Below are 7,139 nucleotides of genomic sequence, written 5' to 3'. Positions count from 1 at the left end.
GCTGTAGAATCAGGAAAAAAATATTGTGATGCAAATATGGCTATGGGACTCTTAAGAAAAAGGTTTTTATATTGATTTGAGTATGTAACAGAGTAACATAGCACTAAAGTTCAAAGTACGAGGCCACCATATGAATCTGATTAAGTAAAGGAAAAGAATTATTGAAAACAAGAATTATTGAAAACAAGGATGCAAGTAATTACTTTTTCATTTGGATTGTTTGCTGCCAAGTTATCTCACGTTATTTCATCTAAGCTCAGAGAGATCCCAGCCTCCTGAGTTCAGCATGTCATTGGCTGTTCTGTTCCTACACATTGCCCTCTTGCATTTTTTCATTTCCCTGGCTTCAACTGCCTAGTCCTCCTAATCTTAACTCTTGGGATTGTCCTGCTGTGTATCTCCTATTTTTCAAATAAATGCTTTATGCAAGTTTCTAATACCCACCAAATACACTAGTATTGTACTTCATTCAGTATAGTGCAATCAAACACAGGTTGAGTATTCTTTATCTAAAGTGCTTGGGACCGGAAGTGTTGCAGGTTTGGGAGTTTTTTGGATTTTGGAATATATGCATATACATAATGAGATATCTTGGGGATGTGACCCAAGTCTAAACGTGAAATTCACTTATGTTTCACATATACCTTATATACATAGCCTGAAGGTTAATTTTATACAATATTTTAATTTAATAAGATATTCAAAATAACTTATACAATATTTCAAATGCATGAAACAAAGTTGGTTTACATTGGACTATCAGAAAGCAAAGTTGGCTCAATCTCAGTTACCTGTATGGACAATCTGTGGCTGTTTGGCATCACTATCATTCCTGACTCTGAATTTATATGCTACCGACAAGCAATCACTTTCTTATACTTATTTTCACATACTTATTTAATAGGAAAAAAATACCATGTCACTAACACAGTGAAAAAAATGATGTGTTCAGGGTAACTAAGCAGTACAGTAGCCTTACCAGAATACCTGGGTCAGCTGTGAAACAACAGCAACAACAAACGATGGTGGGCTTTCAACCTCCACCTGCTATGCTGTTTGATTAAAAGGTTACTGTACACTGTATTTCATTGTTTTTTAGGTGAGAAGAAACATTAGAACCAGTTGAGGGACCAGGAAGTGGCCCTCTAGTAATGAGGAGACATTTTGCTGGATGGTTTTTTAAAGAATATTATCCCCAGAGTCATCTACTTTATTGACAATGGTTTTTGTCTTAGAAGTTTCTCTTTGATTTTATAAGCAAACACAATTTTTGTTCTCTTATGGATGAACTCTACTCTAGTCCTTTAATAAGCCCATCACGAATTTCCACTATGTCACGTGTCACTTGGCACTTATTCTGTAGTGTTAACAATGTCATGTTCATTGTCACCATTGTCACGATCACCTTGATTCAGAAACATTTCAGCTATTTCACCATCGGTCAATGAATAAAAAACTGAAGCCTCATTATCGATGTTAAAAACTTCTTCAATATCCACTTCTAGCTTACTGCTGGACCCTGAAGGTATATTTTTTACATATGAAAAGAGATTGGACATCGTATTTTTCTCACCTGACACAGAGAACCTTTCAAAGTCATCACCTTGTTCATTATTGCCAAACATAGTCACAGGCCAGAGGTTGTGCCAGGCATGAACAACCTGGTCTCTAACCGCTGTGTTCCAACCCCTGGCAACAACATATATGGCATCCTTCATGCTCAATTCCTTTTGAAAATCTTCCACATCCATGCCTCTGTTCACTGCTGCTAGCATGCAGTTCAAACAAGTATTTTTATGTTTACTATTCATTGATCTAAAGACACTCTCTGGTCACATGGCTGAATTAATAAAGTTACATATGGGAAATGTGGAAAGCACATTTAGAAAGTGCATGGCATAAACATCATTTTTGATGCGATTTTTAACTAGAGGATGAGCAGAAGAATTGTCAAGGAATAACAAAATCTTGCAGTTGTCATCCAGTCTGGCTTTCCTGAAGCCAGCATGAGCCGCTGGTACAAAATGTTTATGAAACTAATCAGAAAAGATGTCCCTGGCAATCCATGCCTTTTTGTTAGCATAAAGGACTGGTAAGAAATTCACTCTTTGAAAACAGTGAGGAGTCAAGCTCTTGCCTGTCATGCAAGTTTACACTCATGTAGGCCTGCTGCATTAGTGAGATCCCAGCACAGTTATTCTTTCTGTGGCATGCTTAATTCTTTTAGGGTCTGTCTCATCAGCTGTGGTCAGTGTCTGACTGGGGTAACAACGCCAAAACAGTGATGTTTCATGAGCATTGTAGAATTTTCTGGCATCAGATCCTTTTTTTTTTTTTTTGAGACAGGGTCTCACTCTGTTGCCCAGGCTGGAGTGCAGTGGCATGGTCTCTGCTCACTGCAGCCTTGACCTACAGGGCTCAAGCAATCCTCCCTCCTTGGTCCACTGAGTAGGTGGGATTACAGGCGTGTGCCATTATGCCTGGCTAAGTTTAGTATTTTTTTGTAGAGATGGGGTTTTGCCATGTTGCCCAGGCTGGTCTCAAACTCCTGGGCTCAAGTGACCCTCCCACCTTCGCCTTCCAAAGTGCTGGGATTACAGGCATGAGCCACCGTGCCCAGCCCTGGCATCAGATTTTTATCAGTGATGACTTTTGCAAATTCGTCAGTGAACTTCACTGCTTTGTAGATCAGCAGATGCTTCATCACCAAAGATCTTAAAAAATTTAATGCTGTGTCTTTTCTTAAATTTCTGCAACCAGCCTGTTGAATATTCGCAGTTCACTTCAATTTTCAGTTCACTGTGATAGATCTTTGCTTGTTTTATGATCAGCATTACCATTAAGTGGCATATGTTCACTGAATCACTGATGGATTCAGCCTTTCAATATATAATCGAGATCTTAATTTTTAGCTTTATGGAGTGTTTTTTTTATTTTTCATTAACTTCAGTTTATCACTTTCTAACAGTTTATCCTTCTGTTTCTTTAGATCATATGTGGTGTTCATTCCAACACTATACTCTTCCGTGAGATATTTCACATACTCTCGTGCAGTTTTTCCAATGGTTTGAATTTTGGTGCTATAGATAAACACAAAGGCATCCTGTTTTTCTTATCACTGTTAACCCAGGGTACCTGCAGGCCTTTTTTACATTTGCAACAATAACTTTACACCACAGAGCAGAGAATAAAAAACAAAAACAAAAACAAAACCACCGTGAGTATTGCACATAGATCTTGGCTCCATGTGGGGCATTGTGGGAAACCTGCTATTGGAATGTTCAACCTGAACATGTGCCATTTAATTACCCTTTGTGGGTATGTTTGCATGGGGGAATCTGTGTGTGCACAGAAAAGTTATATCATACCCGAAGAGGGCTGGGAGTGTCGTTTTCCCTTGGGGATGCAAATAAACTGTGTTGTACACCTGCATTTTGTCTGAGACTCATAACGTGAGGTCAGTTGTGGAATTTTCCACTTCTGATGTCATGCTGGCATGCAAAAACTTTCAGATTTTGGAGCATTTAGGATTTTGGATTTTCCATTTAGTAATGCTCAACTTGTATCTCTTCAACCACTCTGCCAAGTTCTGTAATCTCCACAGTATGTTCCACAGACAATGATATAATAGAAGAAACTGTTACAGTCACTTCTGATTATGTTGTTTTGGACCTGCTTCCCAATACTTCGATGTCATCTGGTAGAACCGGATATCAGCTGATGCCAAACTTCTTTCCCCTCCAGCTGGGCAAGACGGCTCAATCTTCCTAGTGAATACCACCATCAATCATTCATTCATTCATCCATTCACTTGTGCTCACAGGCTAGTGCCTTCTGTTGTGGCCTTGCCTCACCCTAACCCTAACAATGCAGTAACCAGATCCTTCTGATTAACAAGTTCAAGTCCTGCCTCCCCATTGAGCATTCTGTACTTGTTACCATCCTGTTGACCTCAGCTTTCTCTGGCGTCTTTTGACGACGCAGTTTCATTTTACAATTATTACACAGCACATAATAATGTTCTTATAGTGTGTCTTTTCTCTAACTGTTAGTGTCAGGGGATGTCGTGGTCAGTTTTGCTGCGTTGTTTTGTTCCCTTAATTCTGGCATAAGCTGTCTCTATGCACTATATAAAGAGAGAAGGAGGACTATTAACTGTCAGCCGTAATAAGATTCTGTACCAGAATGGCTGCCTTTGCCTGGTAGGTACTGACCCCAAGCAAGAAAAATAATCTGTTCACATTTAACACCTTTTTACTGTCTGGATCACTGTTTTCTTGTGTGATTTTCTTTTCCTTTCTTTTTTTTTTTTTTTTGAGACAGATTGTTACTCCATCACCCAGGCTGGAGTGCAATGGTGAGATCTCAACTCACTGCAACCTTCACCTCCCAGGTTCAAGTGATTCTCCCTGCCTCAGCCTCCTGAGTAGCTGGGATTACAAGTGCATGCCACCACGCCTGGCTAATTTTTTTTTGTATTTTTAGTAGAGATGGGGTTTCACCATGTTGGCCAGGCTGGTCCTGAACTCCCGACCTCGTGATCTGCCCTCCTTGGCCTCCCAAAATTCTGGGATTACAAGCGTGAGTCACCGCGCCCAGCTTTCGTGTGTGATTTTAATGTCCAGTGTCTTTTTTTTTTTTTTTTTTTTTTTAACTTCATGGGTCCTGAACAAACTATTACTGGCTCTCCCTCAGTCTGGTTCAACAATTCTTTTCCTCTTTTCAGTTGCCTTAAAATAAGTGATGCTCAAAGTACCCACCTCAGTGCTTTTGTTATGCCTCTGTACACACTTGTTTTCTTTTCATGACCTTAGCAATGCCCATTAGTCTCTCACCTCACCAGTTCTGGCACCACCTATGCTACCCCCAATCAATCTGTGATAGTGGGGCCCAGCTCACCTGGGGAGGTGAGATTGAAGCAAATCCTGCCTTTGTTGCAGACCCAAAGGACTGAGCAAGCCAGTATGCCCTGGACACTGGGGACACATCAAGGAAACTGTTTTCCTGGTCCACCCCCACTGGGAGGGCCAGGATGCTTGTCTGTCTCCTTGTTTGCAGGGCCTCCTTCATGCCAAGGCTTTTCTGGTCTCCTAGGTTGCAGGTAAACAGCCTGGAGTGCCCAGACCTGTACCCTACTCAGCTAGAGAGAGCTGTTCCTGCTAGCTCTATTCATTTTTCCAAATCTTCTTCCCCTTGTCTTTGATATCTTTTCCCAGGTGCTGGGGTTTCTACTTTCTCCGTGCCAGAAGCCACAAGCTTATTCTAGTGGAGTTAGTGTCTCCGCCCTCCTTGTTTCTTTTTGGATTTTATGTGTGGTGGATTAAAGGATCAAACACTTATTCCCTGATATTTACCCAGCTCCGTACCTCTTTTCCCTTCAACCCCTCTGTCCTTGCTCCCAATGTGTCAAGTGGCCACATGGCCAGCAATCATTCTACAATTTACAGTAACCTCCCCCTATGCAGAAGTATACCTTGAAATGTATACCCAAATTCAGACCATTCTCCCCAGCTCAGCCTGACTGATTTTCTGTTGGCTTTCTCCTGGATATTTCACTCACACCTCAAGTTGTGCTCAGTACCTCCAAGCCAGATCTCATTCTTCTTGTTCCCTCTCCTTGCTTCCTTACTTTTGTAAATGGCACCATCATTTCCTGATAATGCAGACACAAAGCCTCCCTTCTAATCCGCCTTCTAATCAGTTGTTAGACCTTGTAGGTTTAATTTCTTGAAAGAAGTTGAGATGTATAAACAGTTCCTGATTTACAGTGGTTTGACTTATGATTTTTGCTAGATACTGGATATACATTAAAGAGCAAAAACAGTTGTTCTACTTTTCTGGCACTTACAGTCTTGTGGGGGGGAAAACAGACAATAAAATAATCACAAATAAACATAATATCACAATTGAGATTAATGCTTATAAAACAAAGGTACCTATTGCTACTAACATTTTCTATCCCTGCTACCTGACATAAAAACACAAAATTCAACATGTTTTTCTTTTTTAAAACAGCTTTATTGAGATATAATTCACATAACATCCAGTGTATCCATTTAAATTGCATATGTCCATGGCTTTTTGTATGTTCAAAGTTGTGTAATCATCACCATAAATTTTAGAATGTTTTTATTATCCCAAAAATAAACCTCACTCTTCTTAGCCATTACCCCGATCCTTCCCAGCCCTAAGCAACCACCAATCCACTTATGTCTCTATGGATTTGCCTATTCTGAACATTTCATATAAGTGGGATCCTACGGTATGTGCTTTTTAAATGACTGGCTTCTTTCATTAAGTATAATGTTTTCAAGGTTTATCAACGTTGTAGCATGTATCAGTACTTTATTTCTTTTTACCACTGAATAATATTCCATTGTACCATGTGTTTTTCTCAGCATAGACAAAGATAGGATGCTGTTCCGCTGTATTCTCCACACCCAGACAAATTCAGTTTGTCATGTTTCTAGAAAAAGGTGACAGTAAGTAAATATTGGCTAAGCCTTACAAGGGTGGCAGCCGTGTTTACAAAGCGGCTTTTCATGAGTGACTTTATTCACTCAATTCTTTTAGTCTAATTAGTATTTCTGACTCATAAACGGAAGTGATTCTATTTTGGCATTCTTTCTCTCTTTCTCCTGCTTGGTCTCTACCGACTTGCTGTGTTAAATTATGCAAGTTACTGAAACTCTGTTTGTTTAACTCCTGCATGCTCTATAAAATAAGCCCAATCCAGTCTGCTTGTTTGCCAAAGCTGTTTGAAGACAATTTTTCATATGATATGCATCATCAGCTCCCACAGAAGGCAAAAGGAATTTGATGTGTGGGGGTAGTCTGGGATCCTGTCCAAAATTAGTGCTCATCTGGAAGAAATATGAAAGCCTGATATTTGCTTACTGGCCTTTTAGTTGTATTCACTTATCGCTTTTCCTCTGAGAAACTTTGAAAATCTTTATCTCTTTTGTGGTTTTTTTCTTTTCTTTTTTTTGAGACAGAGTCTTGCTCTGTCACCCAGTCTGGAGTGCAGTGGTGCGATCTCAGCTCACTGCAACGGCTGCCTTCCTGGTTCAAGCGATTCTCCTGTCTCAGCCTCCTGAATAACTGGGATTACAGGCGTGCGCCACCATGTTCAGCTAATT

This window comes from Pongo pygmaeus, chromosome 12 (genome assembly GCF_028885625.2).
Source record: "Pongo pygmaeus isolate AG05252 chromosome 12, NHGRI_mPonPyg2-v2.0_pri, whole genome shotgun sequence".
Classification (NCBI taxonomy): Eukaryota; Metazoa; Chordata; class Mammalia; order Primates; family Hominidae; genus Pongo; species Pongo pygmaeus.
The sequence above is the reverse complement of the archived record's forward strand: the minus strand, read 5'-3'. Positions refer to the sequence as shown.